Raw genomic sequence first — 14,560 nt, forward strand, 5'->3', positions numbered from 1 at the left:
TTTATTTCTGTAGTGTTCCTTGCCAGAGGATGCCCTCCTCATTTTGTGTACTATCAGGCTTCCCTGATGTTAGTTATACCAATTTTTCCAAGGTAGGAACCGTCCATGTAAAGTTAGTAATAAGCTCACTTATCAAGTGTTTTATACATATTTCATGTTAAATCTCCTGACTGCTGAAGAGCTGTGACCCAACTGTATGACTGGAATGAGAGTGGTGCTCGTTGAGTGTGGTGGCTCACACCTGTAATCCCAGCACTTTGGGAGGATGAGGTGGATGGATCACCTGAGGTTAGGAGTTTGAGACAAGCCTGGCCAACATGATGAAACCCCATCTCTACTAACAATACAAAAAATTAGCTGGGCTTGATGGGTGCCTAAAATCCAAGCTACTCAGGCTGCTGAGGCAGGGGAATCACTTGAACCCAAAAGGCAGAGGTTGCAGTGAGTTGAGATCACACCACTGCCCTCCAGCCTGGGCAATAGAGCGAGACTCCATCTCAAAAAAAAAAAAAAAAAGAGAGTGGTACTAATTTTGTGGTATATGTACCATGTGCCATTGGAACTATCTGAAGGGTTAGAATTCTATGCTGCTTCTCTGGACCAGACGCTAATATCTTTGAAGCGAAATCATGCGTTCATGTGGACTTACAGCTCTACAAAGTCATGATCTTTTCCATTCATTTCAATTCCTGTGCTCTCAGGCAGTCCTGTAGTCATTTTGTGACCCTGATCTCTTTTGATTCCTAGTGTTCTTAACAGCTCTTTTGGGCCCACATGGCTCTCTGGCCCTCTGTCTCTGCAGTCCACTCAGATCTCCTTCCACTCCGAGCAGAATTCCTTTGTTAAACATGAGCCAGTCACTGTATATGGCTCCACTCCCTTCACTCCAGTTTTCATCTGCATCTGCTCTTATCCTTTCTTCTTGCCTTTTGCTGGAGGCATCTGTCTCCTTCCATTCTGCTTCTCTGGGGACCTTGCTTCAAAAAATAGCTCCTCTCTTTGGAATTCTCTACCCTCTTATTTATAGCTTTTGTCTATCTCCCTGCATCCTTTTCCAATGCCATTCTTGAAAATGTGATACTTTCTGTTTCTACTTCTTCATTCCCAGCTAGTCCACCGAAATTGTTCTTGCCAGTATTTCCTTATTGCTAATCAGAAGACATTTAAAAATTGTCTTGCTTGTCCTCTGAAGGGCCTGGCATGTGACTGCTTCCTGCTTTTTGGAATTCCACAGTGGCTTCACAATGCCGTCTCTTTTGGCTGCTTCTTCCTTTGTAGCAGCTCCCTCTTAGTTACCTTTTTTTTTTTCTTTTGAGACGGAGTCTCACTGTGTTGCCCAGGCTGGGGTGCAATGGCTCTATCTTGGTTCACTGCAACCTCAGCCTCCTGGGTTCAAGTGAGTCTCCTGCCTCAGCTTCCCAAGTAGCTGGGATTACACGCACATGCCATCACGCCCAGCTAATTTTTTGTATTTTAGTAGAAATGGGGTTTCACCATGTTAGCCAGGCTGGTCTCAAACTCCTAACCTCAAGTAATTTGCCTGCCTAGGCCTCCCAAAGTGCTGGGATTACAGGTATGAGCCACATGCCTAGCCTCAGTCACCTTCTAAAGCATCTTTTCTTCTGCCTATGCCTTATATATTAGTATTCCCTAGGTTTCTGTGAGTGGCCTTCTCACTCCTTGCATTCTCCCTGGTTGATCTCGCCCACTCCTTTAACTAGAATTCCATGATGACTCAGATGTCTCTACCTCAGACCTCTCCTGAGTTCTAATCTAGAGTATCCAGCTGCCTTTTGAACATTTACATATGCTTATATCAGAAGCATTTCAAAACGAATGTGTCTCAAACTGAGTTATCCATTCAACTCATAGACTTGCCACCCATTCAGTAATTCAGGCCAGGATTGTGGGAACCGGCTTTGGTCTATCCTTCTTCTTTCTTCTTCTTCCTTCTTCTTCCCTATCTTTAATCAAGTCCTGTCAATTTGATTTTTTTTTTTTGAGAAAAAGTCTCGCTCTGTCACCCAGACTAGAGTACAGTGGTGCGATCTTGGTTCACTACAACCTCCACCTCCCAGGTTCCAGCAATTCTCCAGCCTCAGCCTCCCGAGTAGCTGGGATTACAGATGCCTGCCACCATGCCTGGCTAATTTTTGTATTTTCAGTAGAGACAGGGTTTTACCATGTTGGCCAGGCTGGTCTAGAACTCCTGACCTCAAGCAATCCGCCTGCCTCGGCCTCTCAAAGTGCTGGGATTACAGGCATGAGCCACCACGCCCAGCCCAATTTGATTTTTTTATATCTTGGTTGCCTATCTCCCTTTATTCTTTCTTCCCTGACCCCAGCATGCAGTTCCCCATTGCTATTCTGTGAGATAAATTCTCAAGCTTGCTCTGCTGGATGACTGTGGCCATCTCCTCATCCGGGCTCCACCCTTCCAAACTAGGTGAGGTATCCCTGCTGCTCCATAAGTTCCTTGCTGTCAGAGCATTTATCATATTGTATAATTTTATGTTCACAAACTGGAGCTCCCTAAGGAAGCAACTGTATGGTAGTTATTTTTGTAGCTTGGTACTTGGCATGTGGTAGATGCTGAATAAATATTTGAATGAATGAATAATGAATGTACAAAGGGAAAAATTCAGGCTTTTGGATCAGACCAATCTGGATCTAAACTCTGCTACCTCGACCTTAAGCAAATCCATATATGTTTAGGAATTCTGTTTCCAAATCTGAAATTGAGCATATGCATGTGTCATTTTATGTGAGGTGCTTCAGTACAATACCTGGTACATTTAGGGGCTCTGTACATTGCCTTTTAAAACAAGAAGGTAATTTGTTATTCATTGTTTTGCTACCTAGTACTACTTTTATAAACTGAATTCATTCTCTAATTTTCAGGGCCTTGGGAGAGATTCTGTAGCAGGGACTCCTCTTTCCATATGTGGTTTTTCCAAATACAGTAACAGTTATTACTGAGAGTGAAAAAAGAGAAAGGAACGGACTTTTCAAAGATGGCATGATGCTGGGCATGGTGGTTTATACCTCTAATCCCAGCACTTTGGGAGGCCAGGACGGGCAGATTGGTTGATGCCAGGAGTTGGAGACCAGGGTGATAGCAAAACCCTGTCTCTACTAAAAATACAAAAAATTAGCCGGGCGTGGTGGCGCAGGCCTGTAATCCCAGCTACTCAGGAGGCTGAGGTATGAGAATCGCTTGAACACAAGAGGTGGAGATTGCAGTGAGCTGAGATTGAGCCACCGCACTCCTGCCTGGGGGACAGAGCAAGACTCTGTCTCCAAATAAATAAATAAAAATAAAAACAAAGATGCCATGAAACCTCACTGACATTCATTCCCCAGTTTCCCAGCATGGCCTGGAATGGTCTTTAACACATTCTAGGTCTGTAGAACCATTACAGCTAGCACCGATGACGGTGGGACTTAAAGTACGTAGGATCTTGTGAAGGAAGTATTTAATTTTGTCAATTTTTACTCTGAACTCCCTAAAGTATAAGGACAGACTTATATATTTTAGTAAGGTGAAAGGTTTAGAACATGTTGGAACAAAAAGATTTTTTCCCTTCTGTCGGAATGTTATAGTTAACCATACATTTCATTAACCTGAACATTGCACTGAAGTATGGTATTTGGGTGTTGGGTTTTCCTGCCGCCTGAACCTTTGCCCTTCAAGCTTGGCTGGAATAATTTTATGTAAGTAGGTTCATGGTAGTAGGATTAATACCGTTGTTTTCCTCGTTGCTCAGTGTCCCAACTATGGTATAAGCAACTATGTAAAGACTGCCTTTCAGTCTTGGTTTTGGAACCCTAAACGCGAACGCTTCAGCATAAGCCTGAGTAAGTGACAGGCAGGACTGGAGAGAAGATTCCTTTGCTTTCCAGAGTTTCCCGATGGGCGGGCTGGCAAAAAGAAAAAAAAAAAGTTGCCAGGGCCGGTGTCTCCAGGAGAGGGCCGAGCGCACAGCCGCTCTAGGACCTCGCAGGCGCCTCGCCGCGGCGCTCGCGCAGAGCCCAAGAAGTCCGGGACCTCTCTACTCCGAGGGCCGTGCAGGCTTCCCCGGCTGTCCCTACCTGCGCCTCCGCCCGCCAGCGGCGCTGGGGAAGGGGAGGAGCGGCCCGGACGCAGCCAGCCGCGCGCAGGGAGCCGCCCGCCGCAGGCCTCTCCGCCGCCTGCCAGCGCTCTCCCCGCGAGCCCCGGAGGGCGGGTCTGCGGCCGAGCCAGCGGCGGCCGAGGGGCAGCGCGGACCTCTGCGGCCCGGGCGGGCGCGGCGCGGGAGTCCTGGGCCGCTGGCGGGCCCCACCTTTGCCCGACCTCGCTGGGGGAGGCGGGCGCTACTGCCCAGCCAGAGCCAGGGGCGGGCCGCGCGAAGGTGACTTAGGGAGACCTTGCGGGCCGCCCTGGGTCGCGCCTCCGGGATCGGCTCGGCTCGACTGGAGGGGAGGAGGAGGAGGAGGAGGAGGCCGGGCGCATTCGCGCTGGAGCTAGCGAGGAGCGCTGGGTGGAGCGCGCCAGCCAGGGTCCACGGATCTGGCCCAGGTGGGTGGGTGTATTTGCAGCTCGGCGGCTTTGCGGGGCAGCCTGGGGCCACGGAGGACGCCGAGGGAGGGCACGGGGAGGGCGGCCAGACTTGATCCAGGGATGTGAGTAGATCCAAGAATAGTTGGACGTCTGTGTGCAGAACGGGGTGCAGCCGCGGGCGCGTGGGGAGGGGCGCACCAGCCGGGAGACCCGGCTCTCTTCCCAGCGCGGGTCTCCTTGCCGTGGGGTTCCTGCAGGAAGAGCCTCTGGGGAAAAAGCCCGTGGACCGATGTGTTTTTTAGTTGAATATTAGTATTAGGTCAAGTAGGGCTGGAGTGGGAGGAGTAAGACAGTGAAAGACATTATTGTCCTAAATAACCTTCCAAGTTAGTGATTTTTCGCATGGTTCTGCTCCGGCTGACATTGAGATGAACTTACCAGCCGCTGTTTAAAGGCCGATGAAATTCCAAGAATACAAGAAGTGCCGAGCGGATTAAGGAGAGAAAGGGAAATTCTATTTGTGTTGGGGAATGGGGAGGTGGCTTTTAACTTTAATGTTTTGATTAAGGATTTTTGATTACTCACAGGCTTTCTTTGTAGCCTAAACCAGTGGGGAATCATGTTTCCTAGCATTCAGAGCGTGTGGCTAGTTGTTTTGTGCCTTCCGTTGTGCTGGATTTTTCTGGGTTTGGAGAGAGGGTGGTAAGGAGAGGAAGATGCCAGGGAAGAGCTTAGTACAGCTTTTCTGAGTTATTAATGCTCTTAAAAGTTTCTTAATTTTAATTTGGTTCAAAGACTGAATTAAGGCATTGCTTAGCAGGAATCTTTTTCGAGAGAGAAAAATGTTTGAAATGCGTGTTGGTGGAATAATGTGTAGGCTGGAATACGGGGCGTGGTGGGGGGGGTGTCTCAATGTAAATTTGCTTTCCATTTTGAGGACACACCGAAGTTAATCTCCCCTCCAAATCACATTTGATTTTTTAGCTCCTAAGCTGATGTCTTTGGCAAGGTAACTCAATTTCTGTTTAGCATGTAATTAATCTGAGCATAAAGACCAGGTAGCTATTTCAGCCTCTGTCCCAGTGCTACTTTTGCTAGACGAGTTTTAAAGGAACTTGTATCAATCTGAATATAGCTGTTGGACTCTAGTCTCACCTCTTTAGAAACCCTTTAAAGGTTAAATTGAGGAGGTGGTATTGAAGGTGAAGGTGACCCATATAATTTCTTTACCCCCAGTTTTGTGCCCTGCAAAACGGGGGGAAGTGAAAAAGCCTGTTAGGTTTTCCATATTAAAGCAAAGGTCTTACTAATATTCAAGGTAGTTTATAAATAGTTTGAACATGTTTTAAATATTGTGCATAACTGTGAAAATATGCAACATCATAATCTAAGCTCTATGTACAGTTTTTGACATTTATTATTTACATTCTTTATAAAAAGGTTGGCTAAACTTACCACTTCTGTCATTCAAATATATGACTGTTTATCAGCTTTCTGAGGATTATAATCAATATTTTAATTCCGCTAATAGAAATTTAGAATTGTGATTCAGTCCACATTATTCAACATATTCCTAAAATTTTCAGTTTATTTTATATAGAGTCCAGAGATATAGTTACAAATTAATTTTGGAAGCAGCTAGAACATAAGTTATAAATAAATTGAAGTTTATGTGAACTGAGGCTGGATTTCATTATGATAACTTTTGGGGAATTTTTGAACAAAAATTCATAAGATTCATAATGCTAATTATAAAACCTTACATAAGGTTTTAATTAGCATGGTGTGTGTGTGTGTGTGTGTGTGTGTGTGTGTGTGCGCGCGCGCACGCTCTCGTGCGTGTTAGGTTGTCATGCTTGATGTGACTCAAGATCTATCCTGATAAGTTTTTGTATCTCACAATGATACCAAGACTATAATCTGCATGTGATTGTGTTTGTCTTATTCCCTACCATGTTCCCAACGTGGAATGCAGTGCCTGGCTTGTACGCTGATGAATTTTGCGTGAGTTATATAGGCAGACATAATTTTTCTTTCATTTTAACTTCAGAGTCTTAAGGGTGTAACCCCTATACATTTTTATAATGGACCATTGAGGATTTGATATTTATTACGGTCTGTGACTTTTTTTTGAGTCATTTGATAAATATTTATAGATTGTTTACCTTATAAGAGACTGCTAGACCAGTCTGTCTTCATCAAACTAGATGACAAATCTATTTAGTCACCTGACTCCTCTATAAGTCAGATGACTAATAGATTCTTACAGAAGCCATATCTAGAAGCAACAGAAGAGGGTAAATTTTAGCAAATCGCTTATTAAGACTGGAATGGAGAGAAAGAATAAAGAGACAGTCCAGTCTAAAAGCTAGAAGCAGGGTCCTTTTGAAGGACTTTGTAAAGTATGCTTATAGAGTTCAAAATCTTGGGCAGTTGGAGTCACTGAAAGGTTTTAATCAGATTTAATGAGATTTGCTCCTTATGAGAAGGATTAGAGAGGAGCACTGGCCTGCAAACAGGACAACCAGGTACAGGAACTCATGAGAGATAATCAGGTACTGAACAAAGTTAGTGCCTGGAGAAGGGAAGGGAAGGAGGTTGGAGAGCAGAGAGATGCTTCAGAAACACATGACATGGCCAGGAGCTGGTACTGCAGGGAATGTGGGGAATGAAGGTGGAGCCATAGGTGACACCCAGGATTATGGCACAAGTCACACTGATTAGAAGGTGATTAAGGCAGGGAATTAAGGGAATGTGGAAAGATGAGTTGCCTTTGGACATGCTGATTTTCAAGTAAGGTTGTTCTTAGGTGTCTGATAAAAATTTGGGAATCATTAGCATTGGGAGTCATGTAAGTAAACGTGGTAATTGAGGTCAAAGGAATGAATAATCTCACCTAGGAGAAGACACTTGGACAAGTTTGAAATCAAAAGATTGAATATGACACTTGAAAGACAAATGGAAGAAAGGGAGCCAGTGGACATGACTGGGAAAAGGCTCCCGGAGAGGTGGGAGGAGCTCTAGAACAGGGGAGGTCAAGGGAGACAAGCCACCCAGAGGACGGGTAAGAACTGAAGCGTGTCCATTGTATTTGGTAGCCAGGTGGTCATTAGAATCTTTTTTTTTTAATTCAAAAAAAAAAAAAAGGGATACATTTACAGAACATGTAGGTTTGTTACATAGGTATACATGTGCCATGGTGGTTGGTCATTGACAGAAGTTTTAGAAGTTTCACATAGTGCCAGGTGCAGTGGCTCACATTTGTAATCCCAGCACGTTGGGAGGCTGAAGCAGGTGGGTCTCCTTAGCTCAGGAGATCGTGAGCTCAGGTGGATCTCCTGAGCGTAGGCAATTGTGAGCTCAGGTGGATCTCCTGAGCGTAGGCAATTGTGAGCTCAGGTGGGTCTCCTTAGCTCAGGAGATTGTGAGCTCAGGTGGATCTCCTGAGCGTAGGCAATTGTGAGCTCAGGTGGATCTCCTTAGCGCAGGAGATTGTGAGCTCAGGTGGATCTCCTGAGCTCAGCATTGGCAGCATGGTGAAACTCTGTCCCTACCAAAAAATTACAAAAAATTAGCTGGGTGTGATGGTGTGCACCTGTGGTCCCAGCTACTTGGGCGGCTAAGGTGGGAGGATCACTTGGGCCTGGGAAGGGGAGGTTGCAGTGGGCTGAGATTGCACCACTGCACTCCAGCCTGGGTGACAAAGTGAGACCCAGTCTTTTTTTTTTTTTTTTGTCTTTTTCCTTTTTGTGGAGAACGGGGTCTCGCTATATTGCCCAGGCAGGTCTCGAACTCCTGGGCTCAAGCTATCCTCCCGCCTCTGCCTCCCTAAGAGCTGGGATTACAGGCGTGAGCCACAGCGCACAGCAGAGACCCAGTCTTAAAAATAAACACAAAACAGGGAAGCTTGACATAGGAAGAAGCCAGACTGCAGTGTGCAAAGGAGTAAATGTGAGGGGAGTGAGGAAACAAATGATGAAGACGGATTTTGTAGACATTCATAATCTGTGAATGATTGTAATTTTATTCCTTTCTTTCCATTCTTATACCTTTCATTTCTTTTTGTTATTCTTAATTTATTGGCTAGGGCCTTCAGGGCAATGTTGAATAGAAGCTGAGATGGTGGGAATTCATGTTCATCCCTGATTTCTTTTAAAAAAAAAAAAAGGCATACCTCTAACTTCTATTGCTTCCCTGTTAAGAATGGTAGTTAACAAATATGATTTACTAGATTTAAAGTTTCCTTTCATTCTTATATTGTTAAATTTTTTTTTTTATCATTAAGGCGTGTTGAGTTTTATCAGATGTTCTTTGGTGTCTATTTAAAGGGTTGTATGGTTTATTAAATTTGTTAAGCTGGTAAATGATGTATTTGGACTTTTTATAGTGATAAGCCAGCCATCCTTGTCTACTTGGAATAAACCTAATTTGGTTATGATGTATTATCTTTGACATTCTAGTCAATTTGGTTTCCTTTGGATTTTAGTATCTATTTTAGTATGTGTGTTTATAAGTAAGACTGACTTGTAATTTTCTTTTTTTGTACTGTCCTCATCAGGGTTTAACATCAAGGTTATAATGACCTCATAAAGTGAATTTAGGAGTATTCCCTCTTTTGCTGTTTTGTATAAAATTGAAGTGATCTGTTCCTTGAAAATTTAGAACTTTCTTATAAGAACATTTTATCTTTGTGAAGTTTTTTTTAAACTACTAACTACATGTATTTAATGTTTCTAGGATTATTTTAGTTTTTTATTTCTTTTTGGGTCAGTTTTGACAAGTTATATATTTTTAGGAATTCTTTACATTTAAGTTTTGAAATGTATTATAAATGTATTCATAATTTTCTTTCTTTTTTTTTAAAAACAGGTTGTATCTGTAATTATATATCTTTTAAACTTTTTTCATTTTCTTTTTTCTAATCCTGACTTGGATATCTCCAAATAAATTTCTTTTCATATGAATCTAAGTCACTCCCTATAAGTCTCATTAAAGCTTTTTTTGATTACTTTTCAAAAAATAGTCTTTAGTTTCTTATCTATTGCATCTTTTTTAAAATTAAATTTTCAATTATCCGTATCAGTTTTTTGAGTTTCATTTTTTTCTTTAGATCTATGCATTTATTATCCTTTGTCTTTTGAACATGGATAATTCAAAATTTTTCTTTTCCGGATTTCTAGTTGGATATTTTGTAGTTCTAGTATTTTGTAACTTCATGAATGTATCACTGTTAGCTTTGGCCAGTGCTTTATTTTATAGACTCTAATAATGTATTTTTGTAGACTCCATCTTTCCAGCCTGAAGACTGCTTATGAGTAGAGTCTATACCCCTAACATTTAAAACACCCAAAATGTACGAAAGGTTTGAATGACTTCCAGATTTTTTTTTCTTAGCCACCTCGTCCTGTTTCCACTGCTTGGCATTTCAATTTCTTTCCCTCACCTGCTGCTCACCTTCTTTTTCCCTCATACTTTCTTTTCTATCCTTGAGTGTTAGAAGAATGAACCTCATTCCCTTGCTCCCTTTTCCAGCTTTTTTATTTCTCCCTTGTTTTCTCTGTCCTACACTTTGAGGATTTTTCCATCGTCTGCCCAACATATTCGTCTCCCCCTTTCCTTCTCAGAACCTTGGCCCAACACCGAAGAGAAACAAGCCAGGATAACCCGTATCTGGTTTTCTTTAGATGCTCAAAGGTTCACCATTGTTTACCTCGTGATCTTTGTTATTCTATATGCAGTCCAGTTGAAGACAGAGCCAGGGAGAGGGCGGGAAAGCCAGGGAAGAAGGCATAAATGATGGAACACAAGCCTGCTGTTGTGTAGGGTCCTCACACATGGGTTTCAGTAGCAGACACCCTTTTCTTGCTCTTTGACTGTGGGCAACTTACTCCAAGTTCTTCTGTGTAACACAGAGTCGTTAACACAGACCCTTTCTTTCTGTATCCCAGGTTGCTCTGACATTCAGATGCAATAAGGGGAAACTCATCAGTTTCCATGCTTTATTCTCACGAAAATATCTTAAAGGGAACTTGTGCACAATTCAGGGAGAGAAAGGGAGCAGAACTGGTTTGTGGTATGGTGTGTTGGATGAGAGGAACCCCAGTGGGAAGCAGTAGGTGGTGATGGAAATAACAAGAAGCACAGTGGTTGTGCTCAGTGGTCAAGAGAGATGCTGGGGAGATGTCTTTCCCCTGGGAGAGGGAAGCTCATAACCGCCCAGGCTGCAGACACGAACACATTGTTACATACAGTGGCAGGGGAGAGGCTATGCCCTGGTGACAATATGCTGTGCTCTGGGGACATCACCTGTTATTTTGCCTAATTATTTGCTACATTGAGGACACTGGGCCTTTTTTGAGTTTACTTGAGAAATCAGCCCTCAAAATAATGTTTCTGTGAGGAAGATTTTCTTGTTTTTCTGGGTTCTGAACAGTTTGATTGGAAATGATTTGTGAGTATATACTTCTTAGTAAAATTTCTTTTTTTTCCGCCTCCTTTTCTCTTTTCTTTTCTTTTTGATAGAGTATCACTCTGTTGAGTACAATGACATGATCTCATCTCACTTAAACCTCTGCCTCCCGGGTTCAAGCGATTCTCCTGCCTCAGCCTTAAGTACCTGGGATTAGCGGCGCACGCCACCATGCCCAGCTAATTTTTGTATTTTTAGTAGAGATGGGGTTTCACCATGTTGGCCAGGCTGGTGACAAACTCCTGACCTCAGGTGATCCACCCACCTTGGCCTCCCAAAGTGCTGGGATTACAGGCGTGAGCCACCACAACCGGCCAAAATTTCTTACTTGTGTTAGAAATTATTTAATTTTGAATATTTTATTTATTTGTGTTATTTGTGTTAAGGATTAGTTGTTTAAAATCTCAAAATCACAGAATTGTTCTTAGATTGTAGAACATCTGGTCTGGAAGTCTTCAAAGGTTTTACCGGCAGTGGAGGTAGACATGGATACCAGTATACAAGACCGATGAAAGTAAAAGCACCTGTTCATCCACTGTAGCACCTCCACAGAACAGTTTGAGAGTGGTCTGCTCTTTATTTTATAGAGAAAGCTAGGACCAGCAGGAGAGTATCATTTACTTGCCCAAGCTTACGTAGCCAGCTAGGAGCGGGCAAAACTCAGAGCTACATCCAGGATTCTGCCTCCAAATTTAATGCCGAAGAACAGGAAAATTCTTTAGACAGCCCAAGCGGATGTGGTCATCTCTATAAGCTACTTTCTTAATTTGACCAAGGGATGCCAAATTTAGAAGTAAGATAGCAGATGGCCGAGAATATTGAAATGTTCTCCGATTTTGCACAGAATACCTGTGTTCCAGGTTTTCAATAGGAAATTGCTTTCCATCTTTTTGTGAAGAATTTGCTTGGTTGAAGTCGCATTTTGGGAAAACATAGAAGTAGCCTATTTCCTAAGATTCCTTATTTTGATGTGAAGCTGAACTGTCAGAATGCTGCAGCCTGGACTATGTTTTCTTGATTTTTCAGGAAAATGGCCCTGACTGAATTGTAAGTTGGAGTTAATGCCCTCAATTTTTTGTTGAAAGGCATTTCAAAAATTATTAGCCTTAATGACATGGTTATTTTGCCCTCTAATACTTGTATTCCCCTTTATATAATCCTGGATAAGAAATTAGAGCTAAGGGCAAAGGGGGAGTTTATTTTCTCTAAGGAACAATTGGTGGTTTTTTTTCCTGGTGGACAATTAAAAGGGCATAATTGATTGTATTTATCTTTCTGTTTTGGCCTTAAGAGAATTCAAAGCCTGATTTGTGGTTCATCCACAGTTTCTGTGTACGCTTCATCAATGGTAGGTCCTGCCTCAATCCCAATTTGGAACTGTTCTGTATTTTCATAGTCTCATAGTTTGGCAATCACTAGATTACAACATTCTCTTGTGAATTAATTCAATATGATTGTACCCCAGGGTGCATTCGCATATGCTGATTACATTTTGGGATTTTTTCTGCAAGTAGTATTAAGTAAATAGTTGTTAAAATGTTAGGAATGGGTTGGACGCAATGGCTCACGCATGTAATCCCAACACTTTGGGAGGTGGAGGTGGGCGGATTACTTGAGGTCAGGAGTTCGAGACCAGCCTGGCCAACATGGTGAAACTCCATCACTACTAAAAATACAAAATTAGCTAGGCATGGTGGCATGCACCTGTAGTCCCACCTATTCGGGAGGCTGAGGCAGGAGTTTCTTTTGAACCTGGGAGGCAGAGGTTGTGGTGAGCATCATGTCACTGCACTCCAGGGTGGGCGACAGAGTGAGACTCCATTTCAAAGAAAAGATGTTGGGAATATATTGTTACCTTATGCTATGGTTTTATTTTATGTCAAGAATATATACATTTTGATAGTGACTTTGTTACAGATAATGTCAAGGACCCAAGTAAAAATACATGGCAAATATTGCAATGGAAGGGTTTTGGGATTTTATTGGTGTGTTAATATGAGTCATCCGAACTATATATTTTAGTCCAGTATTTGGAGAAAATCTTTTATTTTTTCTGTTTTTGGTAAAATATATGATTTACCGCCTTAGCCATTTTTAAGGGTGTTGTTCAGCGGCAAACCTCACAAGATTGTGGGTAGAGAGGATTATATGAGCTGATACACCGTGTATTTAGCATAGCACCTGGCATAAAGTAAACATATGTACTGACAAAACTTGGGAAGCACTGCGTTAACATATTCGCAGGGTCTTCTTCAGATAGACATATAGCCTAAGTTGTGATTCCACACATTTTAATTTTTTACCCCAGTTTGAGAACCAGGAAACACTTGTCAAAGCAGAATAAAATATCAAAATTCTAAAAAAGCAAAGTGATTGTCTTTCTGGGCATAACAATATTTACCATATACAGAAAGCTATTTTCAGAGCAAAGCTTAAGTCATGTAAAAAGTGGAGTTGGAAATCATAAAGCAACTGGACAGTGGAATGGTCCTTCTTAAAAAGGACAGAACTGCTTATAGTTCCAACAATATGGATGAATCTGAAGAATGTTATACTAGTAAAAGAAGTCAGATACAAAAGAGTACACGTCTTGCATGATTCCATTTATTCAAAGTTCAAAACCAGACAAACCTAAACTGTGGCTATGGAAGTCAGAGCAGTGGTTGCTGGGGTGGGGGTGGGGGTGGAGAGAAGTGGGAGAGTGACTGTGAACTTGGGGGAGAGAGGTAATGGAAATATTCTGTATCTTGATGGTGGTGCTAGTTACATGGGGTATATATTTGTAAAAATGCATCATACACTTAAAATGGAGGTATTATATATAATTCAAATAAAGTTCATTTAGACAATTAGTTGCTATGGTGTTAACTTCTGTTACATACAAATGTTTCTAGTTATTTTCATCAGCAAAACTATCAATTGCAGAGCCCCTGAATAACTTCGGAAAATAAGATTTGTGTTTAGATTATGATTAAACTTCCCTGCTTTTAAGAGTGATTATTTACCTCTAGTGGCATATCTCAAAAACAAAAACCTGTTTATTTTGAGGATATGTAAAACATACAAATCTGTGGCAAGTGATTATGTAAGAGTAGGCTATTTTTAGGTAGAAGCTTTGCAACCATGATGAGACAGGATTGTGCTTAAATTCTCGGATTGGACTCCCATACCAGACGTCTGAGAACGTCGTGTGTTCTGCAGTATTTAAGAGGACTTTGCAAACATTGTTTTGCATCTGATGCATTGCAAATCTGATACAAAATTTGATGATGTAAATATCAGTTCCTATGTTCCTATGTAAGCATATTTTAAAATATTTTACTAATTATAGAATTATGAGCTATATATGGAAGATATACACAGGAGTATACAGAAAGCTATTTTAGAGCATATAGAGAATATAAAAACCACGTCCCAGCAACCACCAGCAGGATTTTGGTGTGTCTTAGCTTATTCATATGGGTGTGCAAACGCAAATACAATGTACATTGCTATTTAATTTCTTACATCATTTTCAGTAATATCACAGTAAGTATTTTTCTTTGAAAAAG

General features: G+C 41.9%; 1 protein-coding gene across 7 annotated transcripts in view; it reads left to right on the forward strand.

Annotated features, from left to right (window-relative positions):
* Nucleotides 1–14,560, forward strand: part of OSBPL1A (oxysterol binding protein like 1A) — a 235,739-nt gene that overhangs the window by 119,510 nt on the left and 101,669 nt on the right. Inside the window, exon 1 of one of the 7 annotated variants that reach the window (XM_032293169.1) lies at nucleotides 3,948–4,558. The exons of 3 other annotated variants lie outside the window; for them this stretch is intronic. The gene's annotated coding sequence lies outside the window, so the exon portion shown is untranslated. 3 more of the 7 variants (XM_032293172.1, XM_032293171.1, XM_032293170.1) reach the window with 3 other exon arrangements.

The sequence above is a fragment of the Sapajus apella genome, unplaced genomic scaffold, assembly GCF_009761245.1.
Source record: "Sapajus apella isolate SASKATOON/1434 unplaced genomic scaffold, GSC_monkey_1.0 scaffold29, whole genome shotgun sequence".
Lineage (NCBI taxonomy): Eukaryota > Metazoa > Chordata > Mammalia > Primates > Cebidae > Sapajus > Sapajus apella.